Genomic DNA, 22,156 nt, shown 5'->3' with positions numbered 1-22,156 from the left:
GTTTATGAGTGTCTTTTCAGGTAAAGTGAGTTTCTTATAGACAGTATATAGTTGGGTCTTTTTATTTTTAATCCATTCAGCCAGTCTATTTCTTTTAATTGGGCAATTTAAATTATTTCATTCAAGATTGTTATTTATAGGTGAGTACTAACTCCTGCCATTTTGTAAATTAGTTTTGGTTGTTTTATATATCATTTGTTCTTTTCTTCCTCTGTTTATCTTTGCAGTTTGGTGGTTTTCTGTACTGATAACATTTGATTCCTTTCTTTTTCTCATTTGTGTCTCTGCCCCACCAATGAGTTCTATAATTTCATTTGTTTTTATGGTAGTAGAATAATATGGAATGCTTCATGAATTTGCATTGTATATTTGTATGTGGGGCATGCTAATATTTTCTGTATCATTTCAACGTTAGTATGTGTACTCTCAAAGCAAGTACAAGTCCTTTCTATTTTCTTATTGCATTAGGTCTTCATCATCTGCATATGATTCTTCTGTCCCATACAGTGTCAGAAAAGTAACTTTTTTATGGAGATGGTGTGAACATTTCAAAATCATCCCCAGTTTAGCTATATATTTTTTTGTCTCCACTTTATTTTTTTAAAACAAATTTTAGAGATCCAGAAAAATGAGTCTACAACCTAAAGACATTTACTTCTTCCACATCCTCTTAGCTGCCTCTGACTGCTTCAAAGGTTTTCTGTTATTGCTCTGTGGAGCACTGAGTGGAGATGGGCTGTTCCTACAGACTCTTCTGGACCCTCTCCTATCATTTTCACTTTGGTTACTTCATGATCTATAGCAATTTCTGTTTCAGGTCCACTTATGCATGGGTTATCTGTACTTCAGATTATATGTAGTTCTATTTGGAGAAGAACATATTGCTTTTCATCCTTTTGATGCTGCTGCTCCTCTATCTAGAATGCCAGGTGCCTTCACTATGTTTTGTGTTATTGTACCTATCTTTCAAGGTAGGTCATAATTATGACTCAGATCTTCTCAAAGTCATCTATTATGATCTGCCCAGTTAACTTTATTCTTTTCCCCAAAGCATGTAACAATTGCTTATACCACACAATATGGTATATGTGTTTATAGATTCTGAATATCTTTCTCTGATTTGTTTTTTTTTTACAAAAACATATTTACAAGTTCTTTGAAGGATAGAACTTATACTTGTTTATACATTTTAATTATATACCTAAAACAGTGTGAAGTAAGCAATAGCACTCAATAAACATTTTTTGAGCTTAACTAACAAAGGAACTAGTGATAGCAGCAGGTTTTGGCTGATGGATCCCCAAAGTAATAAACTGAAACAGATTCCCATAATCATCTTTTTCTAACCACAGAGGTAGTGTCCAAAATAGAGCCACAGTTGGGATTATCTGCCCTTCTGTATCCCTAGCACATTTGTTTTCCCATTGCTGAATATATGATTACCTTCTAAAAACAGTCTTCAACAAAAATTGTCTTCAAATTATTGTAGACAGGTTGTCTTTCCAGATGGGAAATTGAATAATTATTAGGGTGAGTTAAAGAACATGTAGTCAGTGAGAAGTCAATATAAAAGTTGAACTTGCGGTCCTGAGTGAGTTGTTGGAAGTACTGTATACAAGAGGAGAGCTTTAAAAGTAGAAAGAGATCCTAAACCCTGGACTAATTGAATGTGGTAAAATTTAATATATTAATGTTTGCTTCAAACATTGGGCTTACCTTGGGGAGCAGAGCTCCACAACTATCATCATAAATGATATGAAGGCAGTATAATTAAATCATCAGGGATTGCAAGAGAGGACATCATTCAGGATTCTCTCTAATGCTATAGTAAAATTATGCTGCTGATAAGGCATTTGGTTCTTTATATCATATGTGTCTTGAGAAATGGTTGAGTCCTTCAGTGATCTATGTCATATTTAGATATGGCAAAGTAATCAAAGGATGTATATTGGCATTTCTAAAGAAAATAAGGGGGAAGGAATATCTAGAATTGATCTTGATCTAGATCCACATAGCAGGCAGCAGTCAATCAAACCAATATTGTAATAACCTAAAGCCAAAGACCCTCCTTTTTTTCTCACTTTATTTCTTCTCTGATCTCATGTCTGTCTTACTTTTGGGTCTTCATTTCGACCTGGAGTTTTCAATCATTTGAAAGCTTCTAGCCTCTGAGTTTTGCCTCTAGGGTTTTAGCTAAAGCTCACCTCCCTGGATCTTCCCATTTTTTTATGATCTCGCTCATGATACGTGATGGCAAATGTGACTAGCCCAATGTACAGAGTCAAGCAGGTCTTCCCAATACTTCTGAGGATGGAAGCAAATTCATAAAGCAAGAACTTGGGCTACATCTCATGGTTAATGCAAGATAATAGAAGTTATGTTGAAATTAAATAATGCGAATGACCTATGAGGTAGTCGAAATTTACTGTTGCCGAGGCAGGAAGATTCACCAGCAAGAGAGACTAACCTCTTAGGAGGACAGGTGAACAAACACACTGTTTAAGACCTGAGTCAGAATATAGAGATTCATAAAAATGATACAAAGGACAGAGGGGCACTGATCCCATGCTGTATAACTCTATAATTGAATATTCTACTTGGAGAGTCAAATAATAGAGAAAAGGTAATGAGATCTTGCACAACTACAGTTTTTATTAAAGTGACTGGAAGGTGATCTCCTCCAATCATTGTCTTCATCCCATGAAGTAATCTGTGGTTATTGAGTGATCACTGACTTCCCTAATCAGAAGGTGAGTGACTCGAGACCAGGCAGCTGGCTTTGTACATGACCCTGGACCTTTATTTCACTCCAATGCCATAATCAACCAAGAGACAAATATGCCACTCCCTTTAAACCAAATTGGCTACAGTCAGTTGCACGCTTAGTTTACACCTCTGTTGGTATATTTTGTATTTCACGGTGCCTATTGCAGTGCCTGACACACAGTAGCTACTCAATAAGTGATTGTTAAACTCATGAGGTTATATCATGTTTTAAACTCCCTCATGACTGTCTCTGATAAACAGCTTCGAATTGGTCTGAGATGAAATACACAGACACACACACACACACACACACATACCCTTTCTTGAAGTGATAAGAATTTTTTTTTCTATTTATTTCTTGGCTTCAGTATTTACTTTCATCAGTCAGTATTTGACCCCATATAAAATGATTGTTCATAGATTCAGGTGAAACATGGGTTTCAGAAGAGTTAGAGAAGTGCAGCGTGCAACAGGATAAACTGCAACTTTGGGACACTGAGCCCAGGAAAATGGATGTCAGTGCTGTTGTGATATTTAAATGGTGAGTTTCAGGGAACTTCTAGGCCTAAACGTTAGTTTCCACTCCAAGTGCTCCAAGTACTTTCTCATTAACAGTAGAAGAATCTAGAGTTGAGTAACTGGGAATTAGGGAGGCTGGATCCCAGGGCCTCTCAGGGTAATCCTGATTATTTTCTCTTAATAAAGTCAGGGAATCCTAATGAACCTAAACTGATAAAGTACTGGATTCAGGTAGAGTCAGGTAGAGACAGTATTTGCTTCACATATAAATGCTAAGCCACAGTGGTATGGCCTTTGAACGATGATATAATTACAACTATTTCAATTCTCAAGTGACATGATAAATAAGGGATTTTAAGAGAGGCAAATAAAAAATTCAGTCAGATTGGATTTATTTAGGAATTTATTAAACATGTGAAATTCCCAGATAAAATTAAGTAAATTTCATTCAAAATGATGAAATGTATAAGTAGGACTTAAAAGAAATCTAATTATCAAAGTAGAATACATAGCATCCACGAGGTTATTTTTTTTTAACTTTTTAAAATCCTGGCCAAAATTGTGCTAACAATTGAATCAGCTAGAGAAGCTTTTTCCATTATACACAAATTTAAACTGGTTTTCCCCAGAGGATGAATCCTTCCCATTCATAGTTGAATCTAAGTGTACCAACCAAGATTTGTGCAGATATAGAAAAGATTGCAGAAAGCACTAATATTGGGCAGCAAAGAAAACAGACTTTTCAGTTTCTATTTCTCTGAGGGACTTGGTATCTTTCCTCTGGCAAATAAGTAATTTCTCAATCTGAAGATGACTCTTTAATGTTTGTGAATTCAATATTATCTAAAATATATATTTGTGTGGGTGGCAATGTGAATTCAGTTCACTTGAACAAATATCACTGAATTCTTACTGTGTACAAAGTATGTTTTATGTGGAAAGAGAGTACAAATACATACAAGTATATCTGATTTCAAGATCACACTCTTTCTAGTTTTGCCAGGGACCTGAATCAAAAAAACACCTATTTTTTTGTCAATAGGTACATATAGTCACTGTTCAATTGGTTTAATTATGATTATTCATATAGAGATGAATTGAACCTAAAAAAAAGACTATCTATATTTTAATAGTTCATTAGTAAATTAAGGGACATATTTTTGTGAGTTAATTTTAAGGTTTAAAACTAAATTTATGGCTCTAAGTGATACTAAATATTAAAAAATAAAGTGAAATATAAAAATAAGTTAAAGTTGGAAAAATTAGGATTTATTCAGAATTTTTTTATTTGGAGAAATACTATTTTTATAATTAGTGGGATGATCATTACAACTGGCATATTACTCTAGTTTTGACCAAACTAAGTGAGATAGTGTTTCATTTATTGAAAAGGATAAGATAATGTGACATTTACAGCATATAGCTTATTAAAATCATTTCAATAAAGGATTTTGATGCAGAAAATGTAAGTATAGCACAGGCTTACCTTACATAATTGAATTTTGTACTTCACATCTAATTAGGGTGAGTTTCTCACAGATACACTTTTGGTAAATAAAAATTGATTGAATTTAAATTTTTATAAGGGAATATTGAATGTAAATAAGGTTAAAGAAATTCTAATTGAGACTATTCCATTGTTGTAGAATTCATTTGTTTGATCATGTCAATTATAAGAACAGAAATTATCATGAATTGGGCCATTATTATTTGATCTTATTTTATTCTAATTAATGGGAAATAGATAGCTGCACACCTTTTTAAAGGTAATGAGCCTGCAATAATACACTCCTCTCCTGTGGCAGTGAATGCAGTCATCTCTGATTATAAATCTGGAAGAGAAATACATAAAGCATCAGCCCATGAGAGAAAGACAAGGGCATTTGTTCCCTGAATACAAAGACACATATGAGAAAATGCTTAAATTTGGACAATATATAGATTTAGCTACTTTGTTTCTGTCCAAAATTCAGTGGAGATTTTTCTGTTGGTGCCCTGAAATTAAATTTAACCAGAGTCATAGTAGCTGGAAATAAATTCATGAATAAAGGAACTAAAATCATCAGTGCATGAGAGGTGTGGCTTGAAATTAGTGAAATGATCTCTGGATAGTTACCAGGCAGCTTTGACACGTTATTTAAATTGCACAATTCTTAAATTCAATGAAATTTGAGAATTGTACACACTTGTGTAACCACCATCCAAATACCCCCAAAAATTCCTTCCTGCCCCTTTCCAGTAACTTTCCTACCTCCCCAATGGCCAAGACATTCTGATTTCTGTCGTGAATTATTATGTCTTTCCTAGGACTTCAGGTCAATGAATCATATATTGTGCATTCCTTTGTATTAACATCTATTTTTGTGGCTTTTTTCACTCAACATAATGATTTTGTGATATATCCATGTTGTTGAGTACATGAGTCATTAGTTCCTTTTTCTGTATATATCACAATTTGTTTATTTATACTCCCTTTTAAGAGCATTTAGGTTGTTTCCAGCTCTGGCTATCATAAATAAAGCTACTGTGAGCATTTATGTATCTTTTCGTGAACATATGTTTTCATTTCTCCTGAGTAAATCCCTAGGAGTGGAATATAGCATACATACATTCTTGCCTTTATAAGAAACTACCAAGCAATTTCCAAACCTATTTGTCTGCTTTTCTATTCAATGGATACTTTTTCATTAGTAATTTTGTGATTTAAAAGATAGTATATAAGCAATGTTTACCTCCATAGAATAATTCCACATGATTGGACATGGTTCCCTTTACATCAAAAACTGGTAAAGAGAATTAGGAGCCTATTATAGTGGCAGAGAAATGGCTCTCCGGGGTTGTCTACACACTAATCCCTGGAACCTATGAATATGATACCTTACATGGCAAAGAGGAATTAAGGTTGCAGATGAAAATAAGGTTGCTAATCAGGTGACTTTAAAACTGAGAAATTGGTGGGGCACGGTGGCTCACGCCTGTAATCCTAGCACTCTGGGAGGCCAAGGTGGGCGATTGCTCGAGGTCAGGAGTTCGAAACCAGCCTGAGCAAGAGCGAGACCCCGTCTCTACTAAAAATAGAAAGAAATTAATTGCCCAACTAAAAATATAGAAAAAATTAGCCCAATATGGTGGCATGTGTCTATAGTCCCAGCTACTCGGGAGGCTGAGGCAGTAGGATCCCTTGATCCCAGGAGTTTGAGGTTGCTGTGAGCTAGGTTGATGCCATGGCACTCCAGCCCGGGCAACAGAGCGAGACTCTGATTCAAAAAACAAAACAAACAAACAAAAACACACAAAAAACGGAGAGATTATTCTAGATTATCCAGATGGACCCAAGGTAATTACAAGAGTCATTAGAAGTGGAAGAGCGGACCAGAGAGATGGTGTGAGAAAGACTTCCTCCAACTTTACCGGTTTTGAAGGTGGAGGAATTGACAGCAAGGAAGGTAGGTGACCTCTACACCTCTAGAGGGCCACCTCTAGCTAGAAAAGGCAAGGAAATGAATCCTCCCCTAGACCTCTCTAGAGCTACCACTAGGAATAATGGTCCTGCCCATACTTTAATTTTAGCCCAAGACAAATAGAATTGCAATACTGTGAGCCACTAAGTCTGTGGTAATTTGTAACAGCAGCAATAGAAAACTAAAACACCTATGATGAGACTAAATGAATTAAAAATATGATTTTGAAACTTCAAACTAGACATTGAAGATCCCAAATTATGATTGTTTTGTACTGTTCTGGTGTGTTTAGATTGACCCACATGTTTGCTTTTTTTTTTTTTTTTTTCTGTTTTTGCTCCCAATACCTCATTTTCAGTGTAATTTTTACTTTACCTGAAGGATATTCTGTATATCTGTTGATAGGGAAAAAATGCAATTATGGCTTTCTTCTAAATTAATTTGGTGAATTTAGAATTCTAACTCGACAGTTATTTCCCCTTAACATATTGAAGTTATCATTCTAGTGTTTTTTCCCTCGTTTCTAACATTGCTGTGCAGATATCAGCTGTCAATTTAATATTTTTTCTTCATAGATAACTGGCATTTTCACTTTGAATGCTTATATGATTTTCCCATCTATGTTTGATGTTCTTTAGTTTATCACATATCTAAGGGAGGATTTTTAAAAAATTTATCATATATGAGATTTTCTTTGGCTTCTTAAATCCAATTATTGGCATTTCTAATCCACACAGGAAATATATCAGCCATCATTTCCTTAGGAGTAATGGAGAAACCGTAGTTGATTGCTGCCTAAGCCTGGGCAAGGTTGACCAAGATAGATTAAAAATTCTCTCTGTGGAGCCCTATTTTAGCCTAGTTTTGCAACACACTTCTCAACTACCCTTGCTAGAAAAGTTGTTTGAAGTACCCAGTGGAAAGTAATCCCATGAAATTAGGATGCCCCACCCCAAATAATCCTTAAATAGGGAAATGTACGCAATACCTGGGACAAAGGGCTACTATCTGCCCCTCTCTGGTCACCTTGCCTGACTTTAGGATCTGTAAGCAATTAACAAGTCTTAAATTTTTCAATTGTGGTTGTGTCATTGGAGTGGTACCCACAATCTGGCTCCTGACTGCAAGGCCACCTTGCTGCCCTGAAAGGGCCCATGCAAGTGGATATCCTGCTGGTAATCTTCTGTGTTGGCCTCTGGTGGCTGCTGGGACAGTAACTATCAGCAAAATTAAGAGAGAAACGTGAAGAGTGTCATTCAAAACAATCACCTCTTTGAATGTTGCCTTTCTTCCTTTCTTTCTTTTTTTCTCTTTTCCTTTATTTCTTCCTTTCTCCCTCCCTGCTTTCCTCCTTCTCTCTCTCTCTCTCTTTCTCTCTCTCTCTTTTCTTTCATTCCTTCTCTTTTTCCCCCTATTTTTTCTAGATGGAATTCTAATTAGACAGCTATTGAAACTCCTCAGTCTACCTTCAGTCTATTTTCCCTTTTATATCCTCACTTTCTTCTTTTTCTGTTGTACCCTAGTTCTTAAGATTTTCCCAACTCAACTTTGAAAGTGCTTTTATTGCCTTTCAGTGTTATAGGAAAATCAATTATGCTATGACTTCATTGTTTGAACCTCAAAAAGCACTTTTCTCTTGAAGCTATCATTTCAATTTTGGGTTTCAAGGGCTTCGTTTGGAAGTCATGCAATGAAAATTGACTTCTTCTTTTGACATTCTCACCTTACAATCAAAGTTGTTCCTGAGACAACACATACTTCTGGCCAAACAAGGAGAATGTTATACACAAAAAGCACAAGAATGGGAGGCAAATGATAAAATTTCAGGCTGTATTTTTCTTTTATCAAGTTCATTTATTCATTAGATATATGTGTAGTGAGTATTTTTTTATGATACAAGCTCTGTCCAGGTAAGAGAGATCAAGCTCAACTAGATATTATTTCTTATTTAATGGAGCTGATGATCTTCGGAGGAGATAAGAGGCTGGATAATAAAAAGCAGCATCTAGCATCTATTGGTTCTTCCTGTTACAAATGAGAACTCAGGTTAGTGAATGTGCTGGTTGCACTCTGGCTTCTGTTTAATGGGGCATGTGTGTTTGTACTCTGCCCTCCTCTTGCCTCTGCAGTATATTGTTTTTAAAAGATCAGGCTCTGCAACCAGGCTGACTGAGTGTGGATGTCAGCTCTGATAATTAACAGCTGTGTAAATTCGGGAAAGTTACGTTACATCTCTGAGCATCTGATTCCTTATCTATAAAATAAAGAAATAATGATATATTCATCAAAGAGTTATTAGAAGGATCAAGTGAGTTAATACATATGAAATAGCTAACACATGATAGGTGCTCAATAAATATAAGCACATGCTTATAAGCCAAGTAAACAAGGCTCCATCTCTTCCAAATTCCAAGCTCAATTCCAGATATTGTTTATGTTTACGAGAGAAGTTTCTCCAGAAGTGTCTGGAAATGTACAACCCCCTTTTAAGAAGCTGCTGGACTAATTATGAGTGGCAAGACATAGGCATTTGCTCTTATAGCCATTGCTGTAGAGAGGGCCTACTAATCCCTAAAACTTACGTACTTCAGCAACATTCCCTTTGGAAGAAAGGTTATATATTAGCAACCTATATCTTACACATTTTCCATATTTTGGTCCCAAATACATAATATGCACATATGCAATATATGGTAAAAATTTCATTTTAAAATTGATGTCGCATAAGGACACCTTCAATTTTAGCATTGGTGTCATTGTCTTCTCTACAGCCTCCTTCCTCACTGTCTTGAACATCATTGTTGCTTTTTTTGTACTGTTTTTGATGAGTTTAAAGTTTGGAAAAGGAATGCTTACTCAACAGATATCACTTTTGTTTTGAAATGTTATGAATTGACATCAGCCAAAGGACCATTCTGAGAGTAGGAGTAGCATTAGCCAAATATGAAAAAATGGAGAAATACTAATCATTAGTTGAAGTCTCTGACCAATCCCAGATCTGTGCTGAGACTGAGGGAGTTGAAATTAAAAATGAATATCCCAGGAATATAGAGTGTAATCTGATGTTGCTGTGCATAGTTATGTTCATGATTTACTAATTATTATGATTTTCTTGGAGAGAGGACAGTAAGTTTTTAATACACCATATTTTCACTGCTTTAGGCTCCTGATACTGTGTAACACTATGGCCATTCCATTGGAATTAAGGTATTAACAAATTTCAATGAAAAATAGAAAGACAAAGACCAAGAACCAAATCTGAAGGGAAATTTCACATCCTTATTTCAAGCAGGCTATATATGTAACCAAATGAAAATATAAATATATATTCTCAGCAGAAATTGGCTAAGGGTAATTAAGGTTAAGTGTTGTTATAATTGTTTTTAATAGAAAGGAAGGGGAAAGGAACAGCTGAGGGAATTAAATGGAGTTTTAAGATACATAATATAAGGAAAGAACATGAATGTTGCATTTGCAGCCCAGAAAGTTGAGTTGTTACTAAATAATGTGCAACCTTGCAAACTAGAAAAATTGCTCTAGACAATTGGAAGCCATTGGAATAAACATCTTTGTGTCCAATTTTAACTGGCCAACAAGCACTGGATCAGTTTTTCATGGTATGGTCTGGAATTCCACCTTTCTTTTAAGTTTGTTTTTGGACTTTTATTTATTTGATTATTATTTATTAATATTTATATTTATTTTCAAGAATAGAGTTATTTCTTTATTTAGCCCCATTGAGCTTAGGGAAAAAATTTTTTTAATATAAGGCCCAGAATATATATGCATTTGCATATATACCTTTGCATTGAAACATGCATACTTTAAGATGCTTAAATCCTGATGTACCCATGGCTGACGACTTCTGTGACAGTAACACAGTAAATCTGATCAACCTTTTTGTCTTACACATATTCCTGGAACCTGTCAAGACTGTGACACTCAATCAACTTAATTCACTCCATCTTTTGATGCTTTCGGGGTCAGAAGTTACGTTCCCTAGAAGGAGAGACTGAGATTTGCATGTAGCAAGTTTATTGGGGAACACGCTTGTGTTCTCTATTGGAGTGTTGGAAGCCAGAATGAGCAGAAGAAAGAGGTGAGCTACAATTCAGGTGTGACCAAGGCCTTATCTATTTCCACGGAGAGCTCTGAAACTGGGGCAGCCCTTCAGATTCGCCTCAGCTAAAGCCAGGTCAGCCAGGCACTTGGTAACCCACATGGACCCTAAGAGAGGAAGCCTGATTTTGGGTGAGGTGGCTCAGCTGAGAACTGTGGACCACCAACATTCACAGCAACTGGGGAATGAGACCTTTAGTTAGAAGGTGGAATTTGGGTGGTGCACCATGACACCCCTACAGCTTATTACCATTGTTCCCAAATGTCTTTGGCTTCTTACACTCTAATCTGTTCTGCTCTAAAACCTTCCACCACCTTCCTAATTATTTTTTTCCCTGTGCCTTAGCCTAGAAGACTTTGGTCTTTTCTGTTAGGTATCCACATTTCACTGAGGCCCTACTACATGAGCCATTGCCTTTTAAAATGTTTACATCCAGAATGTTGTGATGAGTCATTGATACTTTTTTGCCAAATTTAGGAGTTTCAATAATTTATGTAAATGTGATAAATCTGTGAGAGGATTAATATTACAACTTATAGTTCCTGCTTTTTCATTTATAGTTTACTATAGAGAAGAATATTTTCTTTTCAATAGTCTCTCCTCTTTCCAAGCCTGAAAATTGAAAAGAAAACACAATATATATTCAACCAGATCCTTTGGGATTCAGACATAAGAGTGTAAAGCATTGGTTATGATAACACATGAAAATATCTTTCTTTTTTTGTATGTTCAAAATGTTGTTTTTTTGTGGTTATTTTTTTTTCTGTTTATTTATCTCCATTAATTGTAAAGTATATACAATGATCTGTGGATTGTCTGTGGATAATGTCAGATAGTCAAGTGTTTAGTTGGGAGGAAACTATCTTCTATTGATTCTTTAGTCATCATTTCCACATAAAGTCATTTTATTTTGTCTTTATATCTTTGCAACATAAACACTAGTATATCTGATTTTCTGAGTAAGGAAACTAAAGACTAATGGTATAATATGGATTTCCCAAACCACACAGAATTTAAATATGAGTTCTTACAGCCTGAGGGCTTTTTTGTGGTCTGAAGTCTTAAATAAGACACAAATTGTTCAGGTGGTCCTACTTGCTTAAATTGTCAGCCTTATTGGTTGATGGTGGAAAAAAACTACACAAAGGCTGCCATCTATACAGTCCTTTTGGAAACTAATCTTGCATAATTACTTTGTAAGCATTTCTTTGAGAACACTCAGTGAATGATAATGTGTATTTTTACCCCTCAATTATGCCTCTTTGTTTGAGTTTGGGTTCATGGAGAAAAAAAAAATGTCAGGACAGATTCAGTGTATAAGAGTTATTGGGAGAAACACAAAGGATAAAGAAGGAAGGTGCATGTGAAGTCTGGAAAAGCCTTCATAGTATGATACAGGTCTGGCATCTGTGAAAAAAAGAGAGAAAAAGAAGAAGAATTTGGCAGGAGGAGCTTTGGACTGAGTGCTTTTCTGAGACAGCCTTGGCCAGGCTGATGGGGAATCCTACATCCAGGATGTCTGTTAGAGAAGTCCTGCAGTAGTTATCTACATTTAATATATTCCTAACACATGCACGCAAAAGTTTAATAAAAGTTTCAAAAAGGGAGACTTAACTATAATGAAGGGTTGTATTCTCAGAGAACTAAGATTAGTATAATGATTTTATAAAATCCTCAGTTATCCTCCTTCCATTAGACAAAATTTCCAGTGCTGTATTTTCAGCCTTCTGTACATATCCTTTAATTTTGTCTGTTTCCTTCACAATTGATTACATTCTGCTTAGTTATGTTGATTTAGTGGGATTGAGGCTAAGGACTCATCATTTCAGTAGCACTCTAATGATTTTCATCTTTGTTTCAATTTATTGTTTTAGGACTACATCCCTTGTCGTTTATGATGAGTACTTTAATTTTTCAATTTCCTGTTAATTCTCATAAAATTCTATGACTGAAAAGCAATAGAATATTCAAATAATTGCAAACAATACTGGTCTAACAAGAAAGATAGTATTAATACTCAAGTGGAACTGCCTGCTGGCAGTCAGAACTACCATGAGATTCTTAAAATGTTTGTTCAAAGATTGATGAATAAAAAGTCTACATTTAGAACATGAAATGCAGGAACATTTTTGAGCATCATTTGTGACTATTTATCTTAGGGCTGGCTCCCTCAGAAGCAGAGCCTGAGACATGATTCTTAAGTAATTGATTTATGTAGAGGGTGCTCTTGGGAGAAACCTCAAAGGAAGTGAAGAAATTAGGAGAGTGAAGAGAGAGGCTAAGTGAAGACCTGATTTCAGGTGACATCTAGCTTCAGCCTGATAGCACAGGACTTCTGAAACAAATGTTTGTGCTGTGGAGCCTGCCTGCCTCCACAACAGGCAGCAGCAAGATAGTAGACCTCTGTTACCACCACCTCCACCCACTCACATGCTCACACAGCTCAGTCTTTCCTTCTATGCTGCCTCAGGATGGGGCAGATCCAATCACCCATGGCCATCTCCTGGAGAGGGTGACAGGTGAGCTATTAGCAGGAAACTCATGGTTGCAGTGAGATGATGGGTTGGGGGTGGGGTAAGGGGTGTTGCATCAGTAATGTCTGCACAACAGTGTTGATGTTAGGAGAGATGCTCTCAGAAAGGTTTCCTACACTGAGGTTCACAGTTGTTTAATTGTGGAAACAGGGATATAGTACCATGCCTAATATCTCTGTCATTACTTCAGGCATCTTGTCATTAACTCCTAGGCGCCAAATTTCTTGTGCCTCTAATCTGAAAGACTTTCATTTATCTCTTTGGTCAACTATCTAGAGTTACAGTATATTCTTATTCACTTCATCTCTCTCTGTCTCTGTCTCTGTCTCTCTCTGTCTCTCTCTCTCTCTCTCTCTCTCTCATACACAGACACACATCTGGGAAAGTGAACAGTATTACATGAACACTCATTTCATCCATGAAAATGTTTGATTAACTGAAGTTACTACAGTAGGTTCTGAGTAAGTTACAGAACAAGTCAAAGTCTCAAGTTAGTAAGTTCAGATTGAGTACTGTTTTTAGTACCATTATTACATTTCCTGGAAGAATCATGCAAATTCACAACATTCCCATGTGCGTTTGTCTCACCCATCAAAGTGAGAAGTCCTCTAGTTGAGCAGTCACTCAGCATGGAGACTCAGAAGAGAACGAAATGGATAGGAAAGCCCAGAAGGCTGTTGTACTCTGACTAAATTTTCCATTCCACATGGGGAGAAGGAAAAATGGTAGAATCAATGGCTTTGGTCATAAATTAAAAGTGAGTATTTTAGATAACACAGTGTCACTAAATCACCAATTTTATCTGTTTCCTTCTTTTTAACATTTACAATTTAAAAGCATTATGAGAAAAACTTAGTCAATGATTTTTAGCTAGAAAACTTCAATTTCAATTCTCCCAACATGGTATATTCAGGCTCTGCTCTCCTCATAAGCTCTTTATGTGGGAAAAGGACACTAGTTTTAGGACCTAGTCAGTGATGAAGTAAATTGATCTATTACCTACCCCCTGAGGAAATTCCTACAGGGCTATCTTGCTCTGGACTGCCTAAGTGTCTCATTTGTACCTAAAAACAAGAAGTGTCATTTTTCCCTATTCAAGATGTCACAAGCCCAATTTTCTTTTGCTAAGGATCACAGTTATTAGTCTCTGAAGGTGCTAGCACTCGAGGCCAAGTCTGAGGTGATTAAAATGCCTCAGCACTTTGAGGATCAGTGCCCTTCCATCACGTCTAGTCCCCAGCTGCTTCCCTGTCTGACGCTCCTTCTGTCTCTCATTATGTTCCATCATTATCCATTTTGAGGTCTGTATAAGTCATGGGAATGGAGGAAAATTGAGAGTCTGAGGAAAATACATTTGTACAGACATGCACCACTAGGAAAGAGATGAAAACACTGACCCAATCCCATTTATGCCTTCAGTTTTATAAAGATGCTTATTTTCTCCTTCAAATTCCTTTTGTTCTCACTCACTAAAGTGCTCTCTGTCTTTCTCACACACACACTCACACACACGTGCATCCAAAGATACACACACATACACACACATGCACCATCCATCGGCCCAGATGAGCTATGAAGGCTCACGCCAGCTGAGGTTTTGGGTTTAATGCCCTTACAACCATAGCACTCCGAAGGTAATGTGGCACCTGGCCATTAGCTGGGGATACATAAGTTCCTGACATTACTCCAATGTATGCCATCTCTGTTGCACGCAAAGTTTATAGTTTCCCTCAGAGGACAATGCCCTCATGGTATCCCAACACTGCTATGAAGCCCCAAATCAAAAAAACATTCAGCAATGGGACCCATGCAGATATCATCGAAGCCAAATATACTTGAATTTTGAGTATTGTCTTCAGTCTGAATTTTCAGTGGGGAGTGAGAGAGGGGATAGAGAAAAGAAGGAATCGTAAATACAATGGGCTTTTGAAGTCCCTCCTCGCTTTCTGATGCATTAGAGTTATTTAAGTTCACCTTTTGGGGGTTACGGGTAAATAATTCATCCATCAGCCTTAGTGGAAGTGAAAATATGAAGTCACTGGGCTCAGTTCTGCACCGAGTGATGGGAAAGCCTCAAGTGGCTCCAAACCAGAGACCAAAGAACCTGGTATGCTATTTTAAATAAAAGCACCCCATGAAAAAGATGGTTAGAGAGATGTGGTTATAAAAGGCTACAGACAGGCAGGCTGTGTCCCCAGAAAAGGGCAGCTACTCATCAGCACGGGGCAGGGAAGAGTCCAGCAAAGCCTTTTGCTGTGATTACCTCCAACATACACGGTACTACACAGGGGAACTTTGACACCAACCCCTGAGAGGGAGTTCCTTCTAGTGGCTGTCTTCTTCTGCACCTTTATGTGCCAATTTCATCAGTATGTGGACTTATATCACATCCTCTTGGATCCCTGTAAGAGGACTGATATCTACCTAATGGGAAACATATGGAATCTCCTAGATGAGATGCTAATTTTAAATGGTTTAAAGGAAAATAGTTGTAATGTAAAACCAATAGTTACAGCAACAGAAAGAAAAATCAGTTCTGGTAGGTATAGAAGTGGACCAAGATGACGAAAGGTTAAGAAGAAACATCAATCAGTAAAGCTTGTAAAAGATCAATGAATAAAGATTTTAGTTGAGCCCTACTGACTGAGATATCAAATAAATAAATATATAAAAATAAAAAATGAAAAAAATTTCACTTCTTCTGCATGGGCTTTTTGTCTTCACTTTTTACAAAAGAGAAAGCATATGCCACTTGGAAATGGCTGCTGGCCTGAGCCACTCGGTGGTAGCTATGATACAGAGGAATATTTAGTACATATAGAAACCCAGAGAAGAAATTCTCTCTACTTCTTCTTCCCAGGTGGTGCTGGGATGTCACCAGAAAAAACAGCAACTTCGCTTGGTCCTTACACCGTTAGTCCATTGTTGATAACCTCATCTATCCACGATTTTATAATTAGCAGCCCAATTAACAGCAATAGAAGTGGCCAGGGAATAGGGTAGCCATAGCTAAGTTTTGGAAACAAAATATGATGGATGTAAATGTCTGAAAACAGTATTAATACTTCTGTTTCTGCTACCTGGGAGGTAGCAACCTGAAAGAGAAACTGGAACTTAGCACTCTGCTTCTATGCCAACCCTCCCTGTAGTTTTTGGAATTGTCTCCGCTTCATAAACAGAACATGAAATAACATCTGCTGTATTTTTTTTTACCTATCACTTGCAGCTATTCCAAAATCAAATATTAAAATATGAAAATCACATGGTTTTCTAATGCAGTTACCTCATGTAGAGGATTGGAATAATCAGAAATAATCAGTGCTAATCCATTTCTCCAATCTAGCATTCTGACTCAGCCATCCCATTTCTCCCCCTCCTTGCTTCTAAATCAAAATCACACATACGCACATACAAATCCATTTTTACCTTGAATAACATAAACAGTAATCATCACCCACCATTATTATAGAAGATTAGTGGTACCATTAAGGGACATAATCTGTACTGTACTTTTATTCATCAAGCAGCATTTATGTGAAGAAAATGTAGATGGATAATTTCATAGCCTGGAAATTATAAAGAACATGCATGCTTCCTGAAACAGAGCTGCAGAGCAGGTAGAAGCCTATTTTCCTGATTGTCATCAAACACACAGTTCTAAGGGGGGAGACATTGAGACTGACCCCTGAAAGGAACAACCCTTTGAAAACTGTGCTCTTTCCTACTTATTTATGCACCAATACTGGGGGGCATGGTACTCATATGTCTCTGCCTTCCCTTTTGGAGCCATGCCTAAGGACTGTTATCCGCCTTACCAAGAAGCACATAGAATATTCTAGGTGAAGTAAAAGGATGCCTAAGTTATAAAGGTCCTTCTCAGTACTATTAGATGGTATTTGGGTTCCTTGTTTTGTCCTATTCAGTCCTTTCATTTGCATAATACTGATTTGAATATATATATTTTTTAATCACTACTTTTTCAAGACTTAAGCCCCATACAGAGGGGCTTAAGAATCCATAGTACCTATAGTACATAGTACCCTTAAGCCCAGGAGTGGAAAAAAAAAGTATGTAAGAGATATTGTGAAGGGATTGATAGGAACTATTGGCTGGATTTGAGATGCCATGGAGGAGTCAATGCACTTAACTGCACAGGTATGGTGGCTAAAGCTCTAGGAATGGATATTTCTAGGGGAGAAATTACAGAGACAAAAGATGATGACTGAGCAAAGAATCTTGAGAATGCCTACACTTGGAGTGTGAAAAGGGAAAGATGGTAGCAAAATGGAAGAGAAGACATACTCAAGGATGAAGAAACAAATTTGTACATCCACTGATTGATAGATTGATTCATTCATTGACTCATTCACTCCATTTAACAGAAGGTTTTGAGCTCATTTGATGAGCCAGTGAGGGGTGTGAGTGCTGGACAAACAAAAGTGAGACAAATTAGACATGCAGCTACCCTCATGGAACCTGCAGTTTAGTAGGGGAGATAGATATTAATCAACCATATGTACCCTGACAAATACATATCAAGTTGGGGCCATGATAAGGGCTATGAAGGAGAGGAATTTTGTTCACCAAGAATGTTTAATGGGGCAGTTGGCCTGGTCAGGGAGTCCAGGGAAAACTGCCCTGGGAAAGTGTTGACCAACATGTGAAGGTAACATGGGAGTTAATGACGCTAAGAAGAGGGGGAAACATGCAGAGGAATTCCAAAAACTCTAGGGCCAGTGGGGAGAATGGGATTGTAAATGACCCTGTGAAAAACTGGTGTGGCCAGAGCCCAGGGAGCAAAAGGTAAAGGTAAAATCAACAGAGTTAGCCATGAAGAATATATAGGCTCACTTGGGTGCTATGCCACTGGTCAGGGACAGGAAGAGTTTTAGGAATTAGAACAAATTGGCACCAATGCCCAATATTAAAGAAATTAAGGAAAAGGAACTGTTGGGCTTATTAATTAAGATGTTACTAATGATCTTGAAAATAATATATTTCAGTGGATTGGTGGTAGTGGAAACCAGATTTAAAAAGGTTTAAAGGAAAATAACTTGGAAGCAATAAGTATTATCTTCTAACTACATTTATTTATTTAATAAAATTTTATTAAATCCTATTATTAATTAGACACAATGTCAGGTACAGTAGATGAATGGATATTACATAACCACTGCCCTGTAGTTGACCAGCCTAAAAAAGTAGTCACAAACTCTCACTACATGATGGTCAAGGTTATTTTAGCCTATAATAATCCTATGGAGTAAATATTTTTATATTTCTTTTTTTCATAGCTGATGAAGTGCAAAAGAAGCTCATTCAGCCAGTCAGTCCAGGACTGAGCTATAAGCTCAAGCAGGCTAAATTCTTTGCTTTGCTGAAACCCAGGAAAGGAGACAGGTGCAACAGGTGAGTCATTTACCCAGCAGTGGCTCTAACAGAAGTATGGGCAGGCAGCTAGAGTGGCAGTGTGGAGGCAGCCACCTGTGCTGGCTGGTAGGACACTCGGGAGATGTCATAAGACATTTTAACTAAACAGACAGAAGCTGGAAGAATTTTCAGGATCAAATGATTTTGACTCTGTTTATTATGACAGAGGAGATTTGCAGCTTGGCAAGGCTACATTGTACAGAGTACAGGCTCTGGAATGAAATAGATCTAGTTTTCAATACCAGCAGTGCAGCATATTAGCAGTGTAACCTTGTCCAAGTTACTTAAACTCCTGGAATTTGGGGCTTTTTAATGTGTAAAATGAATCAGAAATGGCATTTTACAGCAACTCATGTAAAGAGTAGTAATTTTGAGGCATGCTGCATTAAGAAGACATACACAAATTGCTTGGACCATAACATGTACTCAGTAAATCTTAGTTGGTTTTTTTTTTTCTCTCTTTCCTAGTTAGTATTATTATTTTTTGCTCCCCCATCCTATAATGTTTTTAAGGTAAAGATAATGAATATAAGATGATGTATGAAAACCAGGTTGGTTAAAAAGAGAAAAGTCAGGAGGGCGTGGGATTAAGGGAGAAGCAGGAATTAGCATCTGTAGAAGTAAAGAATAGCTTTTCCTCTGACATGGGAATAGTCCATGAAGAACTAAAGGACACTCGAGAAGTAGACTCCTGATACGTGTTCTATTCTTCTCCCTTTGTTTCTCTTCCCCATGTGCCAACGAGACGTACTATGTACAAGAAAGCTATCCTTGTTAATAAGGTTCTGTAGTTGTGGACCTAATTCTTTTATAGGAGAATTCTTTCATAGTGGAAGAACCCCTGTTGACTGAGGACTCAAGCTATTAATGAAATAGATTTGTATTTTAGCTTAGTATTTATGTTCTGTGACTCTATGGTTATAAAGGAAGTTAAAGGATTGCAGTTGTATGAAATATCTGGATTCTCAGATCAAGCTTAGCTTTCTTCAATTACCTATCTGTATTTTTTAGTTTGCAGAAAAATCCTGACTTTAGGTAAAAACAAGCAAGAAAACCTTAGAAAGCTAACATAAGGTAAAAAAGGGGGGGGGGCTAAATAAAAGAGGAGGAAAATATAGAGCTACTTGTCCCATGACCACCACCATCTTCCAGTCAGTGTGATCTGGTTGTTCCTGGCAGGGAACAAAGAACATAGAGGCTGACTTAATCTTGGGCCCACAGTTCCTCTGTGGGCTCCCAGATGTTGGGGAATGAGGCTTGACCAGTCTTGTTTCCAATGACATCATTAGGGAAAAGCAGCAGAGAACTATGAAGTTCTTTTATTTTTAATAAAAAATCATTTTGTTTTAATTTTAATAAACTGTTTTGTTTTGTTTATTATGTCCTCTGTTGATAAAAGAAAAAACTCAAATTCTCTTTTTCTCTTTAAACCTACAATTATGCTCAGTTACATGGTTTAAATAAAATTTTCTGTCTTTACCAATTTAAGTCAGAAATATTCATACTAAAGTAAAAGGAGCTTTAGATACGCAGGCTACTGTTCTAAACTACCTTGCAACAGTTTAATCTATGACTCTACTTCCCACACCTCGTTCCTTGAAAATTCTAGCACAGAACCTCCACAGCCCAGACTATAAAGTGGATCCTTGCCTTCTACCCTTCCAACAACCCCTGTGTGCTCTTCCTTTCACCATTCTATCCATCTTAGAAACCGGAGTGTTCTCACTCTTACCTTCACCAAATCCAGCCCTTAACAAAACTGTGTTATTGAGAATTCTGAAAAACACAACCTGTCTCAACACCAAATATCACTATCAGACTCCAAAATAAAGACCTTGTGCATGGAAAAGGTAAACATAAAACTATGTTTTAAAGGAGAAAATAAGATGATTATCTGATCTTTAGCAGAGAGGGATTTCTCAGCTTTGAAGCAAAAAGAACAATCACATAAGAAAAGACTGATTGATTCTAAGTATATTTGAAATATACTTGAAATGTAATACTTTCACTAAAGTTGAAAAACAATAAAACTGAAGTTAAAATACTTGCATCAATATAGCAGACAAAAATTTAGTGGTATTTGTGTGCAAATGGTATTCAAATCTAAAATCAAAACAACAAAGAAAAATTTCCCCATATAGGCAATGATCAAATATATGGACAAAGCATTCCACAAATAGAAAACAAATATGGATGGTCCTTGAATTTGGATGGGGTCACATCTTGTAAAGCTATCACAAGTTGAAAATGCATTTAATACCCTGATAAACCCATGGCAAAGTTGAAAAATCATAAGTTTAACCTTTGTAAGTCAGGGATCTTCTGTATATGAATAAATATTCCCATCCTTCTACATAGTAAGACAATGGAAATAATATTGATAAAGTTTTGGTATGGCTTTTAATGTACACACAAGAGAGCACTGTTAACTGATACTGCCTACTTGCAAAATAATGCAACATAAAGATATTCATATCTTTTGACCCAGTAATCTCTCTTCTGGGAATTTACCCTAAACGAATAATTCAACAGAAGCGAAGTCCAAATGAATAAAAATGTTTGTTGCGGTGATATATAAACAAAACAAACAAGCAAAACCACTAAAAACCACCAAAATATTCAATAATAAAACAATGGTTCATTAATTATGTAGCATCAGCAGGAGATAATTTAATGAGCCAATAAAATCATAATTACAAAGGCTATATAATCACATAGAAACAAATTCTAATAGAAACATAATGTTTCATCACTGTAATGTTTCATCATTATAACTTTCTGAGTATGTGGTATTTACTCTGGGGAAGGTAGGTTGTAGCTGAACACCTGGGTTTTTTAGGCTAGCCCCAGAGTAAAGGCTGAGAAGACCTGAATATTCTGTAATAGATTATTAATCATAAAATATCTGATTTCCTTAAGTCCTAAGTTTGACAATTGATATCTCTGACATTTCACTTTGACATTTCCAGTTTTATTTTTATTGTGAAGACTGAGGACTACATCCTCAGTCTTTCAAACACATGTTTTGGCTTGTGACTATCTTTCAAATTTTTTAAGAGCAATTTTTGTGAAACCATGGATAAGTAAACAATTTGTGTTATTTTCGAATATGATTTAGAGCATCATTGTAGAACCAATGCTTGAAATATCAATGAAGTGTTTGGGAAGGATCTGGCTAACGAACACACAGTACATCGATGGTTTGAGAAGTTTCAATCTAGTGATTTTAATCTTGAAAATGAGCCACAGGGGCGACCTGAGACCAAGGTGAATAATGATGAGCTGAAAGCTGCAGCAGAAACGAATCCATCTTAACCTATGCGTGA

At 36.6% G+C, this 22,156-nt stretch overlaps 1 non-coding gene across 1 annotated transcript; it reads right to left on the bottom strand.

The window, feature by feature from the left end:
• Positions 1 to 332: 332 nt before the first annotated feature.
• Positions 333 to 439, bottom strand: LOC142871680 (U6 spliceosomal RNA). Its single transcript, XR_012919903.1, has one exon. It is a non-coding gene; the product is annotated as a U6 spliceosomal RNA (small nuclear RNA).
• Between the last annotated feature and the right edge of the window lie 21,717 nt (positions 440 to 22,156).

The sequence above is a fragment of the Microcebus murinus genome, chromosome 6 (genome assembly GCF_040939455.1).
Source record: "Microcebus murinus isolate Inina chromosome 6, M.murinus_Inina_mat1.0, whole genome shotgun sequence".
In the NCBI taxonomy this organism is placed as follows: Eukaryota; Metazoa; Chordata; class Mammalia; order Primates; family Cheirogaleidae; genus Microcebus; species Microcebus murinus.
This window is presented reverse-complemented; position numbering and strand designations above follow the sequence as displayed.